At 38.8% G+C, this 20,176-nt stretch overlaps 1 pseudogene; it reads right to left on the bottom strand.

The window, feature by feature from the left end:
- Positions 1–9,576: 9,576 nt before the first annotated feature.
- LOC100520180 (olfactory receptor 7A17-like) lies at positions 9,577–10,528 on the bottom strand (annotated as a pseudogene).
- Between the last annotated feature and the right edge of the window lie 9,648 nt (positions 10,529–20,176).

The following is a 20,176-nucleotide window of genomic DNA, read 5'->3' as shown; positions in this document are numbered from 1 at the left end:
CAGGATCCAAGCCACATCTGCAACCTACACCACAGCTCATGGCAATGCCAGGTCCTTAACCCACTGAGCAAGGCCAGGGATCGAACCCGCATCCTCATGGTTCCTAGCCAGATTCATTAACCACTGCGCCACGATGGGAACTCCAAAAGTCTACTATTCTTGAATTTATGGATGTGAGGTGAGCACATTAGTGTAGAATGAACACATTGGGGTGATAGGATCACACACATTATACTCAATGTAGAGAATCACAGCTTCTGTGATCTGAACAGGTATACTCCCATTTGATAATATATATTGTAATAAACTATATGATTTAAGACAGCTTGTTATGAAGCAATAGTTAGCTTATATAACAACAAAATCAAACATCAATGAGGGCAGATATGATAATCCACTGCTTTTTTTGGTTTATGATCTGATTTGGAGACAATATATGGGATTATTATTTACATTTATTTCAGATACCTCTCTTATCTGTTGGCTACTTTAAGGATCCATTCCAGGAGTTCTCATCGTGGCTCAGTGGTTAACAAACCCAACTATTGTCCATGAGGTCACAGGTTAGATCCCTCACCTTGCTCAGCGGGTTAAGGATCTGGCATTGCTATGAGCTGTGGTGTCTGTCGCAGACATGGCTGGAATCCTGCATTACTATGGTTGTAACATAGGCTGGCAGCTACATCTCCAACTGGACCCTAGCCTGGGAACCTCAATATGCATCAGGTGCAGCCCTAAAAAGACATAAATAAATAAAGTGTCATTTAGAAAAAAAAAGGATAAATTCCAGGGGACTTGGAGAAGTTGGAAGAACATGCATGTTGTGCAGAAATAAATGGAGATCCTGAAGCACATGGCAGGATAAAAATTTAAGCTTTTTTGTGAGTCATTCTTTTGTCAGGAATATTGAAGATAACTAAGCAGGAAGGAGGTAAATGATGGTTCACCAAGATCTTGTTCATCCCTTACTTCTGATTCTTTACTGGTTATAACAAAATTTAGAAAGGGGAAAATCCTTATTTCAAAGAAATAGAGGAGTCATAATTGTATACGATACAGGATTTTTTTTATAATTTTTTTATTTTGCCACTGTACAGCAAGGGGGTCAGGTTATCCTTACGTGTATACATTATAATTACATTTTTTCCCCCACCATTTGTTCTGTAGCAACATGAGTATCTAGACATAGTTCTCAATGCTACTCAGCAGGATCTCCTTGTATATCTATTCGAAGTTGTGTCTGATAAGCCCAAGCTCCCGATCCCTCCCACTCCCTCCCTCTCCCATCAGGCAGCCACAAGTCTCTTCTCCACGTCCATGATTTTCTTTTCTGAGGAGATGTTCATTTGTGCTGGATATTAGATTCCAGTTATAAGTGATATCCGATGGTATTTGTCTTTGTCTTTCTGGCTCATTTCACTCAGGATGAGATTCTCTAGTTCCATCCATGTTGCTGCAAATGGCATCATGTCATCCTTTTTTATGGCTGAGTAGTATTCCATTGTGTATATATAACACATCTTCCGAATCCAGTCATCTGTCGATGGACATTTGGGTTGTTTCCACGTCCTGGCTATTGTGAATAGTGCTGCAATGAACATGCGGGTGCATGTGTCTCTTTTGAGTAGAGCTTTTTCCGGATAGATGCCCAAGAGTGGGATTGCAGGGTCATATGGAAGTTCTATGTATAGATTTCTAAGGTATCTCCAAACTGTTCTCCATAGTGGCTGTACCAGTTGACATTGCCACCAACAGTGCAGGAGGGTTCCCTTTTCTCCACAGCCCCTCCAGCACTTGTTATTTGTGGATTTATGAATGACGGCCATTCCGACTGGTGTGAGGTGGTATCTCATGGTAGTTTTGATTTGCATTTCTCTTATAATCAGCGATGTTGAGCATTTTTTCATGTGTTTGCTGGCCATCTGTATATCTTCTTTGGAGAAATGTCTACTCAGGTCTTTTGCCCATTTTTCCATTGATTGATTGGTTTTTTTGCTGTTGAGTTGTATAAGTTGCTGATATATTCTAGAGATTAAGCACTTGTCGGTTGCATCATTTGAAACTATTTTCTCCCATTCTGTAAGTTGTCTTTTTGTTTTCTTTTTGGTTTCCTTTGCTGTGCAAAAGCTTTTCAGTTTGATGAGGTCCCATGGGTTTATTTTTGCTCTAATTTCTATTGCTTTGGGAGACTGACCTGAGAAATTATTCATGATGTTGATGTCAGAGAGTGTTTTGCCTATGTTGTCTTCTAGGAGTTTGGTGGTGTCCTGTCGTATATTGAAGTCTTTCAGCCATTTGGAGTTGATTTTTGTGCATGGTATGAGGGTGTGTTCTAGTTTCATTGCTTTGCATGCAGCTGTCCAGGTTTCCTAGCAATGCTTGCTGAATAGACTTTCTTTTTCCCATTTGATGTTCTTGCCTCCCTTGTCAAAGATTAATTGACCATAGGTGTCAGGGTTTATTTCTGGGTTCTCTATTCTGTTCCATTGGTCTGTCTGTCTGTTTTGATACCAGTACCACACTGTTTTGAGGACTGTGGCTTTGTAGTATTTCTTGAAGTCTGGGAGAGTTTTGCCTCCTGCTTGGTTTTTGTTTCTCAGGATTGCTTTGGTGATTCTGGGTCTTTTGTGGTTCCATAGAAATGTTTGGATTGTTTGTTCTAGTTCTGTGAAAAATGTCCTGGGTAATTTGATAGGGATTGCATTGAATCTGTAGATTGCTTTGGGTAGTATGGCCATTTTTACCATATAGATTTTCCAATCCAGGAACATGGAATATCTTTCCATTTCTTTACATCTTCTTTGATTTCTTTGATTAAAGTTTTATAGTTCTTGGTGTATAAGTCCTTTACCTCCTTGGTCAGGTGTATTCCGAGGTATTTGATTTTGTGAGGTACAATTTTGAAAGGTATCGTATTTTTGTATTCCTTTTCTAATATTTCATTGCTGGTATACAGAAATGCAACTGACTTCTGAATGTTAATCTTCTATCCTGCTACTTTGCTGAATTTATTAATCAGTTCAAGGAGTTTTAGGGTTGAGTCCTTAGGGTTTTCTATGTATAGTATCATGTCATCTGCATACAGTGACAGTTTTATATCTTCTCTTCCTATATGGATGCCTTTTATTTCTTTTGTTTGTCTAATTGCTGTGGCTAGAAATTCCAAAACTATGTTGAAGAGCAGTGGTGAGAGTGGGCATCCCTGTCTTATTCCGGATTTGAGTGAGAAGGCTTTCAGTTTTTCCCCATTGAGGATTATATTTGCTGTGGGTTTATCATAAATGCTTTTGATTATATTCAGGAATGTTCCCTCTATACCCACTTTGGCGAGGGTCTTGATCATGAATGGATGTTGGACTTTGTCAAATGCTTTTTCTTTGACTTTTTTTTGTTAATGTGGTGTATGATACTGATTGATTTGCGTATGTTGAACCATCCTTGTGAACCTGGGATGAACCCTACCTGGTCATGGTGTATAATTTTTTTGATATGTTGTTGGATTCGGTTGGCTAAGATTTTGTTGAAAATTTTTGCATCTATATTTGTCAATGATATTGGCCGATAGTTTTCTTTTTTGGTGGTATCTCTGTCTGGTTTTGGAATGTGGCTGATGGTGGCCTCATAGAATGTCTTTGGGAGTATTCCGTCTTCTTCAACCTTTGGAAAGAGTTTAAGGAGGATGGGCACCAATTCCTCTTTATATGTTTGATAGAATTCACCTGTGAAGCCATCTGGTCCTGGACTTTTATTTATAGGGAGTGATTTTATGACCTCTTCAATTTCGTTTCTAGTGATCGGTCTGTTCAGTTGGTCTGTTTCTACTTGATTCAGTTTTGGTTAAGATTCTAGAAGATTGTCCATTTCTTCCAGATTGTCAAACTTGTTGCCATATAGTTGTTCATAGTATTCTCTTATGGTTTTTTGTATTTCTGCTGTATCCATTGTAATTTCTCCTTTTTCATTTATAATTTTGGTGATTTGGGTTTTTCTCTCTTTTTATTGAGTCTGACCAGGGGTTTGTCAATTTTGTTTACCTTTTCAAAGAACCAGCTCTTGGTTTTATTAATTTTCTCTATGTTTTTTGAGTCTCTATTTTATTGATTTCTTCTTTGATCTTTATAATTTCCTTCCTTCTGCTGATTTAGGACTTTTTTGTTCTTTTTCTAATTCGTTTAGGTGGAGGTTTAAGTTGTCAATTTGGGATCTTTCTTCTTTTTTGAGAAAGGCCTGTATTGCTATAAATTTCCCTCTGAGCACTGCTTTCGCAGCATCCCATAGATTTTGAGAGGTTGTGTCTTCATTATCGTTTGTTTCAAGGTAGTTTTTAATTTCCTTCTTGATTTCCTCATTGACCCATTGGTTTTTTAGTAGCATGTTGTTTAGTCTCCATGGAGTAGGTTTTTTCTCTTTGCTTTTCCCATGGTTGATTTCTAATTTCATGGCATTGTGGTCAGAGAAGATACTTGAGATAATTTCTATGCTCCTAAATTTATTGAGATTAGCCTTGTGTCCCAATATGTGGTCGATTCTTGAGAATGTTCCATGAGCATTTGAGAAGAATGTGTATTCTGATTTTTTTGGATGTAGTGTCCTGAAGATATCCATTAAGTCTAACTTTTCTATTGTTTCCTTTAGTATCTCTGTTGCTTTATTGGTTTTCTGTCTAGAGGATCTGTCCATTGATGTGAGGGGGGTATTAAGGTCTCCTACTATGATTGTATTCTCATCAATATCTCCCTTTATGTCTGTTAATATTTGTTGTATGTATCTGGGTGCTCCTATATTTGGGGCATATATGTTGATGATAGTAACATCCTCTCCTTGGATGGATCCCTCAATCATTAAGTAGTGTCCTTCTTTGTCTTTCTTTATGTCTTTTGTTTTAAAGTCTATTTTGACTGATATGAGCGTTGGGACTCCTGCTTTTCTGTAATGTCTATTGGCGTGAAGTAATTTTCCCCACCCTTTCACTTTCAATCTATATGTATCTTTTGTCCTAAGGTGAGTTTCTTGTAGGCAGCATATTGAAGGTTTTTGCCTCTTTATCCACTCAGCCACTCTGTGTCTTTTGATTGGGGCATTCAGTCCATTGACATTTAAGGTGATAATTGATAGATGATTATTTATTGCCATTTGAACCTCGTGTTCCAGTTGATCCTATGGTTCTCCATTCTTCCTTTCTTTTTTTTTTTTTGGTTGGATGATCTCCTGTTATTATCTGCTTGAGTGTATTTTTTTTCATTTTTTGCAAATGCAATATTTGCTTTTGGCTTGTGGTTGCCCTGTTTTTTAAGTATGCTAACCCCTTCCCATAATTGTGTGTTTTATTAGCCTGATGGTCCTGTAAGTTCAAACACTTCATTACTATATTAAAATTAAGAAGAGAAACGTACAAAGAAACAAACAAAAAGGGTTATTTACTTCCTAACATCCCTTGCCCACATTTTATGGTTTTGATGACTCTTTTTTATTTTTTTCTTTTTAATTTTATTTTTTTGAAGCATGTTCATGATTAAATCTGTATGCTGGCTTATTTGAGTGACTGCTCTCTGATTGTGGTTTCCTCAGTCCTAGTTCTTCCTCTTCTTCTTCTTCTTTTTTTCTTTTCTTTTTTCTTCCCTTTCCTTCCTTTCTTTTTGGTTTAGAGAAGCCCTTTCAATATTTCCTTTAACCTGGATTTTGTGTTGCTGTATTCTTTAAGTTTTTGTTTGTTGGAAAAAATTTTTATTTCCCCTTCTATTTTAATTGATATTCTTGCTGGATAGAGTATTGTAGGTTGCATATTTTTTTTCCTTTTAGCACTTTAAATATCTCTTGCCATTCCCTCCTGGCCTGTAGTGTTTCTGTAGAGAAATCAGCTGATAATCTTGTGGGGGTTCCCTTGTAGGTAACATTCTGTTTTTCTCTTGCTACCTTTAGGATCCTCTCTTTATCACTAAATTTTGCCATTTTTATTATAATGTGTCTTGGTGTGGGTCTATTTGGGTTCAACTTGTTTGGGGCTCTCTGTGCGTCCTGTATCTTGAATCCAGTATCCTTTAGATTTGGGAAGTTTCCATCGATAATTTCTTCAAATATATTTTCCATTCCCTTATCTTTTTCTACTCCTTCTGAAATTCCTATTATGCATAGATTGGCCCACTTTATATTATCCCATAGGTCTCTTATAATGCTTTCATGTTTTTTGATTTGGTTTTCTGTCTGCTGACCTGATTGGGTGATTTCCATTATTCTGTCTTCCACATCACTGATTCGTTCTTCTGCATTATTCATTCTGGTTTTTACTGCCCGTAGTTCAGTTTGCATCTCTGCAAATGAATGTTCTAGTTTTTCTTGGCTCCTCCTTATATTTTCTAGTTCCTTTCTGAGGGTATCTGCATTACTGTTCATATCTTCTCTGAATTCCTTCAGTATTTTCACTATTTCTCTTTTGAACTGCAGGTCTGTCTGACTGCAGAGATCTGTTTCACTGTTGACTATTTCAGGTGAGTTCTCCTGTTGGTTTGACTGGGGGTGGTTTCTCAGCTTCTTCATCTTACTTGTTGTTTTCTTTCTCCTGATGGAGTTGTACTGTCCATGACTGGGCGGTGTTTGACTTGTCACTGCGGTGGAATATTTCCTGAGGTCTGGCATTGTTGGTCAATCTTTTTTGAGGCAGTGTGGCTTTTCTGGAGTGTTGATGGGGCTAACAGTGTTTCTTTGAAGCAAAGGAGTACTTCCTGAGGGCATACAGGATTGGGAGGTCCATACCACGATGGTAGCAGATTTCACTTGGTCATGCAGAGCTTGCTCTGGTGTTTTTAGGCTGTGGGGTTCTTGCAGGGGGTTGGTGGTGTTGGGCAGCTGTTCCTCAGGAGTGCAGCACCCCCTGGGGGCTGGAGCAGCTATCTGGTTCACTGAGAACCTAAGAAGCTCTTCCCTAGGGCAGCCCAACTCAGAAGGAAGGCCTGCGAATGTAGGCGGATGTTTTCACAGTCTGGCTAAGCTTGTTGCAGCTTTTCTGGGCTGCAGGGGCTCCTCCAGGGGGCTGGTGGTGCTGAGCAGATATTCCGTGGAGTGGGAACCCCCTGAGGGCTTGGGTGGCTAGCAGGGATGCTGAAAACCCAAGAGGCTCCTCCCCAGGGCAGCCTGACTCAGAAAGACCGTCTGAGATCTTTTCCTGGCTCGGGCAGGCTTGTTGCAGCTTTTCTGGGCTGCAGGGGGTCCTGCCTGGAGCTGGAATTCCTATGCAGCTGATCCACTAGGTTTCGGCACCCCCTGAGGTCTTGGGCGGGTAGCAGGGCCACTGGAAACCCATGAGGCTCCTCCCCAGGGCAGCCTGACTCAGAAAGACCGCCTGAGATCTTTTCCTGGCTCGGGCAGGCTTGTTGCAGCTTTTCTGGGCTGCAGGGGGTCCTGCCTGGAGCTGGCAGTCCTGATCCACTAGGTCTCGGCACCCCCTGGGGTCTTGAGCTGGTAGCAGGGCCACTGAAAACCCAGGAGGCTCCTCCCCAGGGCAGCCCGACTCAGAAAAACCGTCCGAGAATTAGGCTGATCTATTTATGGCCTGGCTAGGCTTCTTCTAGCTTTTCTAGGCTGCAGGCCTTTTCTTGGGGGCTGGTGGTGTTTGGTGCTGCTCTGCGGAAGTGTAGTCCCTCCAAAGGGCAAGCAGATCTGTGCAGGGACAGCCCCTGTGGTGGTAGGCTTCAGGCAATTGTTGAGGCCAGCCCTCCTGGATGGCAGGCAGCCCCAGGTTTGGTGAGAGCGTAGGGGGTGGCAGGGGTGGGGGGAGGGGATGCACTGGGAAGCACAGCTTTCTGCTAGCTAGCAGGCCTGTAAGCTTGCTGTGGCATGGGGAGTATTCTATGAGACCCACCCCTTCTTCTCTCCCCTCCCCAGAATGGGCGCAGACCAGGCTCTTCTCTCAGGTTCCCTCTGAGGTGGCTTTCCACTTCCCTGCCCCTAGAGTATTGCTCCCTTCCTCTGCAACAGCTTTGTTTTCTAGTCTCCCAGGCAGTCTCTGCCCTGCCAAGTCACAGACCGGTTTCTAGACCTCCCAAGCAGTCTCCGTTCCACCCCAACCCGCAGCCCGTTCTCGGGGACTATCCTCTGGAGTCGAGGTCTCGGTGCTCAGCCCCCCCAGGCATCTCAATTTTTGGTGACTGTGCCCGTAGTTTAGATGGTCCGTTCGGTTCTTGATCAGCTTTTCAGTACTCCAACTTACTGCTACTCTCTTCTCTGCATGTGGAGATTCCTCCAGTTCGTTTGATCTTTCCCCTGTGTAGGTGACTTTCCAGGGTGCGGGATCCCTTTCTCCTCCTCAGTTCCCTTTTGGGAGCGCCCGTCCCGCTCAGATTCACCTTCTCTCACTCTCCTCTTTTCTCCCGATCTGCCCAGTAATGTCACGAACTTCTTGCCATTATTGGAGTTTAGGTTCCTCTGCCAGCAATTGGTTGCTGTTCTGTGTGAGTCATTTATTCTGTAGATGTGCTTTTTTTGTTGTGTTTGTGGGAGAGGGTGAGCGTGTCCCCCTATTCCTCCGCCATCTTGTCCTCTCTCCCTGATACAGGAATTTTTGAAGCCAACAAATGGCATGATCAAGGAGAAGAAAATAGCATAAAACCAACACGTCATTCACTTCAAAGTAAAAACCCTCTCACATGTGAACACCAATCTTCCATACTTTGATGAGTAGATATAAAGAGTAAATAAATATTTTGTACAGTAATGAAATGTGAGGCTTAAATTTTGCTATGTTTATGGTCATCTCTGACAAAAAACCATATTATTTTATTTATTCACACTTGCCTTTCAATACAGATTCCACTGGGATTGGTGATAAATTTTTATCAATGATGGTGGTGGGTATTGGGGACCCAGGGTGAATAATTATATAATACCAAGAGACCAGTTATAAAACTCAGTAGCAGGAATACAATGGAGCATGACAATGGGAGAAAAATTATGTATACATGTATGTGTAACTGAGGCCCCATGCTGTACAGTGGGAAGAAAAAAGTGTGTTGGGGGAAATAATAAATGAATGAATGAATGAATAAGTAAATAAATAAGAATAAAGTCAGTATTATTGCAATAATTAAGGTAGTGACACAGAATTACAAATACAAAGTGAAAACATTAGTTTCAGATTTTTCCTATTGAATTATAATTGCATAAGTGGCTTTATCTGTCACATGTAGTTTTTTCCATGTGAGTGATAAAACTCATGACCACTCTTTCAGCAAAAAAAAAAAAAAATAAAGGCTTACTTGTTAAGATAAATGTCATTTCAGAGAAAAAAAGTCACCTTTATGAAAACAAATATGTCCCATAAAGGAAATGGAAATTTCCAAATATTTCTCATCCATGTTTGGGAAAAACTTGGGAAAATAGAAAAATGGAAGACTCTACCTATATCATACAGATGAAAAGTTTAATCAAATGAATTACCTAAATCATATAGAGAGGCGGAAATCAAAGAAATGGAAATATTCAGCAATAAATATAAAGAGCAAGTGCTATTTCTACTATCAAATCAAAGAATTGCTATCTCTGCCACTAACCTGCTGAGTCTTGTGGTCACGGGCACTTCTTCAGTCATAGGACAATTGGCCCTTTTATTGCTGTTACCCTAAATAATATTTTTAGAGCCCTCTTTATGTCTTTATTTCTCAGACTGTATATGAAGGGGTTCAGCATGGGTGTGACCACAGTGTACATCACCGAGGCTGTTGCACTTGACTGTGAGCTGTGGGTAGCAGCAGAGCTAACATACACTCCTAAGCCTGTACAATAAAATAAGGAAACAACAGAGAGATGTGATGCACAGGTGGAAAATGCTTTATACTTCCTCCAAGCTGATGAGATTCCATGTATGGAAGGAATTATCCTGGAGTAAGAGTAAAGTATCCCAGCAAGGGGAACGCCACCAAACAGCCCAACTCCAAAATACATCGCTGTATTATTAAGAAAGGTATCCCCACTGGCAATTTGGACCATCTGTTTTAATTCACAGAAAAAGTGGGGGATATCCAAGACTGCACAGAAAGACAGCCTCAAAGCCAGTAAGCTTTGTAATAAAGGAATTAAGTGCACCTATCACCCAGGATATAAGCACCAGAATTCCACAGAGAATAGGGTTCATTATGACTGTGTAGTACAGCGGGTGGAAGATGGCCACAGAATGGTCATAGGACATCACAGTCAGAAAGAAGATGTCCAATTGTATAAAGAGTAAGAGAAAATACATCTGGATGATGCAGCCTTCATAAGAAATGACTTGGCTTTGAATATGTATATCCACCAGCATCTTTGGGATGGTGATGGAAGTAAAACAGATGTCCACAAAGGACAGGTTGGAGAGGAAGAAGTACATGGGTGTGTGGAGGTGGGAGTCTGAGCTGACAGCCAGGATGATGAACAGGCTTCCAAGCATGGTGATGAGGTACATGGAGAGGAAAAGCCCAAATATGAGAGGCAGCAGTTGTGGGTCCTCTGAAAATCCAAGAAGAATAAATTCTGAAATTTGTGTATCATTGCCTGGAACCATGTAGTCGTCCTCACTACTTGGAAAGAAAAAATAACGTGATTAATTTATATATGATGAGCATTAACGTAGTAAAATGCTATAAATTATATTTTGGAGTCATTTTAAAGGACCTTCTGTGATGTGTTATTTTAAAGTCCTGGCTCAGACTCAGATTTTCCCCCAAGAGTTGATGTATTATAGAATTATGATGCAAAATTCTTTCATGCATTTGAGGAATTTGATGCATTTGAAGATGCTAGAATACCATGTTCTAGAGTAAAAGTACAGGCTCCTGAGGACAAAATTCGCAACAATCCAGTAATGAAGAAAAAATATACATTAGCTAATTAAAACATATACTATTTCTTTTTTGAAGGTTCTGTTTTATTTTTAAAATATTTTCTATTATAGTTGATTATGGTATTGTGCCAATTTCTGCTGTACAGCCTACACAGACACAGTCATATATACATATATACATATATATTCTCTTTCTCATACTATCTTCCATCATGTTTATCCCAAAAGATTGGATATAGTTCCCTGTGCTATATAGTAGGACCTCATTGACCATCTATTCTAAATGTAATTGTTTGTATCTACTAACCCAAAACTCCCTCTTCATCCCACCGTCCTTCTCCCTTGTTCTTTATGACTATGATTCTTATTTTTTGCAGATAGATTCCTTTGTGCCATATTTTAGATCCACATATAAGTGATATCATACATATATCATTTTTTTTGACTTTTTGCCATTTCGTGGGCTGCTCTGGTGGCAAATGGATGTTCTCAGACTAGGGGTCAAATCGGAGCTGTAGCCACTGGCCTATGCCAGAGCCACAGCAACGAGGGATCCAAGCCTCATCTGCAACCTACACCACAGCTCACGGCCATGCCAGATCATTAACCCACTGAGCAAGGCTAGGGATCAAACCCACAACCTCATGGTTCTTAGTTGGATTTGTTAACCACTGTGCCACGATGGGAACTCCACATATATCATTTCTTTTTTTTTTCTTTTTCTTTTCCCACTGTACAGCAAGGGGATCAAGTTATCCTTATATGCATACATTACATTTATATTTTTTCACCACCGTTTCTTCTGTTGCAACATGAGTATCTAGACAAAATTCTCAATGCTACTCAGCAGGATCTCCTTGTATATCTATTCGAAGTTGTGTCTGATAAGCCCAAGCTCCCGATCCCTCCAACTCCCTCCCTCTCCCATCAGGCAGCCACAAGTCTTTTCTCCAAGTCCATGATTATCTTTTCTGAGGAGATGTTCATTTGTGCTGGATATTAGATTCCAGTTATTAAGTGATATCATATGGTATTTGTCTTTGTCTTTCTGGCTCATTTCACTCAGTATGAGATTCTCTAATTCCATCCATGTTGCTGCAAATGGCATTATGTCATTCTTTTTTATGGCTGAGTAGTATTCCATTGTGTATATATACCACATCATCCGAATTCAATCATCTGTTGATGGACATTTGGGTTGTTTCCATGTCCTGGCTATTGTGACACATATATCATTTCTAATAGTGACAAGTGCTATGGGGAAAAAAGCAGGTATAAAATAGAGCAAATTTAGCTGTTATATTTTACTGGAGTTCAGAAAGATCTAAAAACTGGTGACATTTTAACAGAGAGAACTAAAGGAAAACAAAGGTTAAGACACCAGGTTGTCTGGGGGATGAATGTACCCTGTTGTGGGAAGACTTAGTACGAAGACTCCGAGGTTGGCATTTGCTTCAAAGAATCAAGACTCAAAAGGAAGCCAAAGTATCAGGGGGAATGAGCAAGCGGGAGAAGATGGTGTCAGAGAGTGCTGAGGAACAAGGTGGGCTCCGTTCTATAGCTGAAACTTCAAGACACAGGGAGTCCCTCCCTCACATGTTGTTACTTTCATATGTCTTTGTTTCAAATGCTCATGTGAATAGAAATGCCTCCCTTCCTTATTTTCATCTCTTTGTAAACATTGTGGTCTCTGTATTTTAAGGGTCACATTTTGGAGTATATCAACCTAAGTGCCATTGCCTAGAGAACAGCTCATTCCACACAACACACACATACACAGACAGAGAGACAGACACATACACACACACACACACAAACCCCATGTACATCACTTTGTGGCTCACTGGGATGTGTACTCTCTGGATCTTCTCACTTCTAGCCACATAAATAGAAATAAAATGATATAAGCAATGAGGTCCTACTGTATAGCACAGGGGATTATACCCAGTCTCTTGGGACAGACATGATGGAAGAGAATATGAGAAAGGGAATATGACTGGATCACTTTGCCATACTGAAGAAATTGGCACAAGGCTGTAAATTAACTACAATGTAATAGTTTTAAAAAATAAATGATATAAATCAAGCTGTCAACATCAAATTATCTTTACCCCAAAGAATGTAGAAATAGTACTAAAATTCTAGTGGCAAGCCTCCCAAGGACTTGGGGCTCCATTTAATATGACCATTCTGTGCCATGTTTTAAAAGAAAAATTAAAAAGCAGTTCTAAAAACAGAGAGAGAAAAAAGAAAGGGACATGTGGAGGAAAATAAGATCCACACTGTGGGTCTCACCTCTTAGTGGTTGCCTTGTTCTAGGTCACAGGCATTGGGTTATGTATACTTTGGTTCCATGGACACTTCATTCTCTAGAACAAATCTAATACCACAGGTGGTTTACTCCACGGGCATCCCCATCCTGAATCCTTACATCTACAAAACAAGATCTAATAAGCTCAGGTGATCCCTGAGAGATTGCAATGAGGAGAATGTTCCTTTGTTTCTGCCAGTAGTCTAACTCCAGTTATATCATGGATGTCGAGAACACGTAATAAAACAGCTTCAAGAAATTTATCAAAGAAGAAAGGAGGAGTCACGTCTTTAGGATGTCATGACAGCTTACTGATTAAACACCCTGCTAGAAAAGCAAGCAAAGGGATTAAACCCACAATTTGCAGAAGAAAATATACAATGTACAGCAACAAATGAGGATTTTAAAACACAAATCATAAAATAAATTTCTAAATGATTTTAAATGCAAAACTTCTGAATCAGAAAACCATTTGAACCTTTCATGTATCATATATTAGCAGTTTGAGTTTAGGAAGGCTACAGATCCATCTAAAATGTTAATGTCCTTATTCTATTAGTGGGGATAGTTGTATCCACCCTTCTAAGTTGGTAGACAAATTCAGTCAATATACGGAAAGAACTTAGTGTAATTCTTTCATGTTACTAAGTGAATGATTATCACTAGTGATGAGATTTGTCTGATTTTTTTCTTCTCCCTAACAAATATCTCTATTGCTTTCACACATCTTCCTAATGAAGAATTACAGAGTAAAGCTCATTAGCATACCAGTTTTGCATATTAAAAATATTTTTTCTTATAAAATATCCAGTGTGAGCAAACATGCTGTGAAATTTATGTCTCAAGAACACTGTTACAGGTAGTATCTACATTCATTGGCCTGGGTCTTTCTAATAAATTCAGAACATGCTTAAATGCATCCCACCATAGAAAGTTGAAAAAAATATGTATATTATGGCACTTACTTTCCAACCAAATATTCTGATTTTCTACTCCCCTTAACTGCAATACCCCTAATAACCATTTTATGCTTCCAATTCCTTCCTCAGTTTCATCCAACTGGACTACAATTCCCATCAATTAATTGTCAACAATGACCCTATGTCACAGAGTCCAAGAGACAATTCTCTAACATATTAAATGAATGAATTATAAGTTAATTTGTCAACTTAGCAAACAAATGTGGCTAATCTTGACTCTGGGGTAGACTGATTAGGCTCACAGTTAACTTCAAATAAAAATTTGTCACTTCCATTCTCTCTGAACCTTTCCTACAGTACCTATTGAACTCTCATACTTACCCAGATGGAGCTCTATGAGAGGAAAATCTATAATGAATATATATCCAAGTTCCTCTGTGGATGGTTGATGATGAAAACTGAAATTCTGTTCTCAGATCAAAAGGAATGAGTAAAGCATTGTTCCCCCCACCAAATTTAGGACTCCAAAAGAAAAAACGATGTCCCATCCAGCCTGAGAGACTACAGTGGAGCAGATGTTTAGAGCTCCCTATGTTTGCTTATTAGGCACTGTTTCCATGGTTACTCCCACCTCTAAGCACATCATTTCCCTGTGAGACACTGGTCAGGATAGACAAAAAATTTTTTCCCACTCATATCCTGTTCACAGGAGACCAGATTAGAAGTCAGGTGAGTCCAGGTTTTATCACTTCTTCTCATGAACTTACCTGCCTTCCAGAATTCTAACCTCCTTGCACTTTATCCCAAATTTGAGTTAATCTTTTCTTCTATCTGTGACAGAAAATCTGCTTTGACTATGTTCCATAGACCTCCAAATTATTGTCTTGTTTCAGGGAACAGCAGCTCCTGATAGCTTCAGAATATTAATAACTCCAACAGAAGAGAGAGGTATGTTGTTTACTTTAAAATGATGTATAATTTTTGACTTCATGGGACTTTTTACAAATCAGATTCTTTTTGTAATTTTTAAATCATTTATCTATATATACATGTTTTTTTTCTACTGTACAGCATGGTGACCCAGTTACACATACATGTATACATTCTTTTTTCTCACATTACATGTTCCATCATAAGCAACTAGACAGAGTTCCCAGAGCTACACAGCAGGATCCCATTGCTGATCCATCCTGAAGGCAACATTCCCCAAGCTCCCAGTACCTCCAACTCCCTCCCCTTCCCGCTTGGCAACCACAAGTATGTTCTCCAAGTTCATGATTTTCTTTTCTGTGGAAAGACTCCTTTGTGCCATATATTATATATATATTATCCAGATATATGTGATATCATTTGGTATATGTCTTTCTCTTTCTGATGTACTTCACTCAGGATGAGTCACTAGTTCCATCCATGCTGCTTCAAATGGCATTATTTTGTTCTTTTTATGGCCGAGTGGTATTCCATTGCATATATATGCCACATCTTCCTGATCCAATCATCTATCGGTGGACATTTGGGTTGATTCCATGTCTTGGCTGTTGTGAATAGTGCTGCAATGAACATTCAGGCGTATATGTCTTTTTTAAGTAGAGTTTTGTCTGGATATATGCCAAAGAGTGGAAATGCTGGATGATATGGCAGCTCTATGTATAGTTTTCTAAGGTACCTCCATAATGTTCTCAAGAGTGGTTGTACAGTCCCACCAACAGTGCAGGAGGCTTCCCTTTTCTCCACATCCCCTCCAGCATTTGTTATTTGTGACTTATTAATGATCGCCATTCTGACTGGTGTGAGGTGGTATCTCATGATAGTTTTGATTTGCATTTCTCTAATAATCAGGGATGTTGTGCATTGTTTTAAGTGCTTCTTGGCCATCTGTATATCTTCCTTGGAGAAATGTCTATTCAGGCTCTTTGCCCATCTTTCCATTGGGTCGTTGGCTTTTTTTGCCATTGAGTTGTATAGGTTGCTCCTATATTTTAGAGATTAAGCCCTTGTCAGTTGCATAATTGGAAACTATTTTCTCCCATTCTTTAAGTTGTCTTTTTGTTTCATTTTTGGTTTACTTTACTGTGCAAAAGCTTGTCAGTTTGATTAGGTCTCATTGGTCTATTTTTGCTTTTATTTCTGTTGCTTTGGGAGACGGACCTGAGAAAACATTTGCAAGGCTGATGTCAGAGAATGTTTTGCCTATGTTCTCTTCCAGGAGTTTGATGGTGTCTTATCTTATATTGATGTCTTTCAGCCATTTTGAGTTTATTTTTGTGCATGGTGTGAGGCTGTGTTCCAGTTTCACTGATTTGCATGCAGCTGTCCAGGTTTCCCAGCAATACTTGCTGAAAAGACTGTCTTTTTTCCATTTTATGTTCCTGCCTCCTTTGTCAAAGATTAATTGACCATAGGGTCTGGGTTTATTTCTGGGTTCTCTCTTATATTCCATTGGTTAGTCTGTCGGTTTTGGTACCAATACCACTCTGTCTTGATGACTATGGCTTTGTAATATTGCCTGAAGTCTGGGAGAGAGATGCCTCCTGCTTGGCTTTTGTTCCTCAGCATTGCTTTGGGAATTCTGGGTCTTTTGTGGTTCCATATAAATGTTTGGATTGTTTGTTCTAGTTTGGTGAAAAATGTCATGGGTAGTTTGATAGGGATTGCATTGAATCTGTAGATTGTTTTGGGTAGTATGGCAATTTTTACAATATTAATTTTTCCAACCCAGGAACATGGAATATCTTCCATTTCTTTCCATCTTTTTTTTCCTTGAATAATGTTTTATAATTCTCAGCATATAAGTCCTTTGCCCTCTTGGTCAGGGGTATTCCCAGGTATTTGAGTTTTGGGGGTGCAATTTTAAAAGGTATTGAATTTCTGTGTTCCTTTTCTAATATTTCATTGTTAGTATACAGAAATGCGACTGATTTCTGAATGTTAATCTCATATCCTGCTGCATTGCTGAATTTGTTGATCAGTTCAAGTAGTTCTAATTTAGAGCTGTAATTTACTCCTCATTAAGTAAGTTTCTTAATTATAACATATATTTAGATTTTTATGGACCATAAGCTGGGATTCGAATTTTTTTTTTTTGAATTGTCCTATTTTACTTTTATGAAAGTCCATTCTGTGTGGTCAGTACTATTGTGAACCTCATTTTGCTATTGCAGAATTTGGGCCTAGAAGGGTTAAGGGATCTATCCTAAGTTATAAACTGAGAATGGGATTGGCTTTGATTGGAACTCCCTCAAGATGTTTCTAGTTCTCATGCATCAGGCCATTGATTATCAACCGTGGTATTTTACCTCCCTGGAACACCTGACATTGTCTGTAGAAGATTGTGGTTGTCACAGCTGCTGCTGTCCATCAGCTCAAGACGAGGGATGTACCTCAAAATCCTAAAATGCACAGGAGGCTCCCCACCACAGAATTACTTGGCATAGATGTCACTAGTGAGAAGAGAAACATTGATATAGAGCAGAATTTCTCTAACATCAATGTGTATAGGAGCCACTCAGGGATATTGTTCAGATGCAGTTCTGATTTAGTGGTCTAAGACAATCCCAGAGATTCTGCATTGGAAGCTAGCTTCAAACCAATATTGATTCTGCATGTTGGTCTGTGTCCCATTCTTAATTAACAAGCTTATGGTCCAGTGTTAGGGTCAAGTGCAGGTATTCAGAAGCCTTCTTCACCAAGCATCCTCCTGCCTATCTCAGGAATGACATTAGGTGGTAAAATGTTGGACTCTGTAGTTCACATTCTACATGCCCCTCCCCCATTCTCTAACCACTAATTTGTTTGCTCTATCTGAATGTTTCTCTTTTTTATGTCCATTACTTTATATTTTATATTTCACATATAACTGATTTCGTATAGTATTTCCCTTTCTCTGTCTTGTATATTTCAGTCATATTACCCCCCAAGCTCATCCATGTTGTCACAAATGCAAAATTACTTTTATAGCAGAGTAGTATTCCATAATACATACATATATATAGGTATATATATATACCTATATATATATGCATTTTATAATATATACATATATACAGGTAGTATCCAATAATTTATATACATATATGTTAGAAAGAAAATATGCTCACTTATATATAATCACATTTTATATGTTACGTATAATATATAATCATGTCCTCTTTATCCATTAATCTGTTGATACACACTTAGGTTGGTTAATTTTCTTGCCTATTATAAATAATTCTGCTGTGAACATTGGGGTTCGTATATCTTTTTGAATTAATGTTTATCTTTACTTTAGCTGTATGTATCTAGGAGTGGAGTTGTTGGATGGTATGGTATTTCTAGTTTTAGTGTTTTAAGGAAACTCCATACTGTTTTCCATGGTAACTGCACCCATACACTCTCACCAACAGAAAAATTGTTCCATTTTCTCCAAATCCTTGCCAACATTTGGTATTTGAGGTCTTTTTGATGATAGTTATTGTGACAGGTATGAGGTGATATTTGTTGTGGTTTTGATTTACAGTTCTCTGATTAATGATGTTGAAGCATCTTTTCATGGACCTGTTGGCCATCTGTAAGTCATCTTTGGAAAAATGTATATTAAAATTTTCTGCCCATTTTTTTAATCAAGCTATTTGCCTTTGTGATGTTGAGTTGTATGAGCTGTTTATATATTTTTAGTACTAGTCCCTTAACTGTTTTATCATTTGCAAATATTTTCTCCTATTTGGTAGGTTGTTGCTTTCATTTTATTGATGATTTCCCTTACCCTGAAAACATGTTTAAGTTTAATTAGGTACCATTTGTTTAACTTTTCTTTTGTTCCCTTTGCCTTTGGAGATAGACCTAAAAATATATATTGCAACCATTTAAGTCAATGGTGTTCTGCCTATTCTTTCTTTTAGGAGCTCTAGGGTTTCCAGTCTTATATTTGGGTCTTTAAACAATTTGGGTTTGTAAAATAAGGTGTATATAAAGTTATTTTATTATAATGCTATGAATTGGTAATAAAACCAGTATAAAATAAATGAGTACCCATGTTTATATTTTTTAAATATTTAAAATATAAAGCTTTAATTTTCATCTTGAAGATTCTATTCCCATAAGCACACCATCTGGGAATACATACTTAAACAAGTCTGCATCCTGCAGTGTCCATTCAGCTGGTACATAAATATAATTATTAAATAGCACGTACAGGGATGTAGTTCTACTGTGATAACAAGCAACTCCCCAAATCACAGTGCCTTAAAATAACAAAAATTTGTTTTTATCACATTACAAGCATGCTGTAAAGTATCTATGGCTCAGGCACAACTGTGCTAGGCTATGTGTATGTCTGCATTCTGGAACCATGCCAATGGACAAGCCCATTCTCAAAATAGAAAGCAAAAGTTATAGAAAGTGTAGGAACTCACAAAGCTTCTAGATGCTTCTTCTTAGCCATTGAGCATGTCATGTCTGTGCACATTCTATAAACCAAGACCTGTGACACATCCAAGTTCAAGACCAAACAGTGGGAACGTGCACTCCTTCCCCTGTAGGCATATTCAAGTCTCAAAGCAATGGACAGGAGATTCACAGTCCTAAGCACAGTCCTAAGAAATGAAGGAATAAATCAATAATTGTAAAAAATAAAATAAATTCTACTTGGGAAAGAAACTAACACACAAACATTTCATACTTCTGTTGACATCAAAGACATGAATGCTATGCTGTAGATATGCAACAAAGGAAGATAAGAAAAGGTAGCAGAAACCATGATTCACCAAGAAACAGCATCTTTGCACATATTCCCAAGTAGAGCATAGAAACATAGTAAAATAGCTTCAAAGAGTCTGACACTTTTTATTGAAGCTATGTGGAGTCAGTGTGAGTGGTCAAAGTTAATGGCCCTGTGTACAACAAAATACAGAGTATGGCCGCTCAAATACTCTGCTCTCTGCCAGTGGTGTGGGGGACGGGGAGGAGATCTTCAAGATCACAGCTCACTACCTCTCAGGATCAGGGTAATCCCAAACTCACTTCTTATCCCAAGAAATGATTTGAAGTCCCAATGAGCTTCGTAAATGCAGTAATCCTGAACTAACTTCTTATCCCAAGAGCTGACCTGGAGCCCCAATGAGCTTAGTAAATGCAGAATTTAGACATAGTCATTATAGC

Source organism: Sus scrofa, chromosome 2 (genome assembly GCF_054392235.1).
Source record: "Sus scrofa isolate SSC_HxYL_T2T_F1_AM1 chromosome 2, Sscrofa_HxYL_maternal_Yorkshire_Landrace_v2.0, whole genome shotgun sequence".
Taxonomy (NCBI): Eukaryota; Metazoa; Chordata; class Mammalia; order Artiodactyla; family Suidae; genus Sus; species Sus scrofa.
Note: the sequence above shows the minus strand (reverse complement) of the source record. Positions and strands in the feature narration are given on the sequence as shown.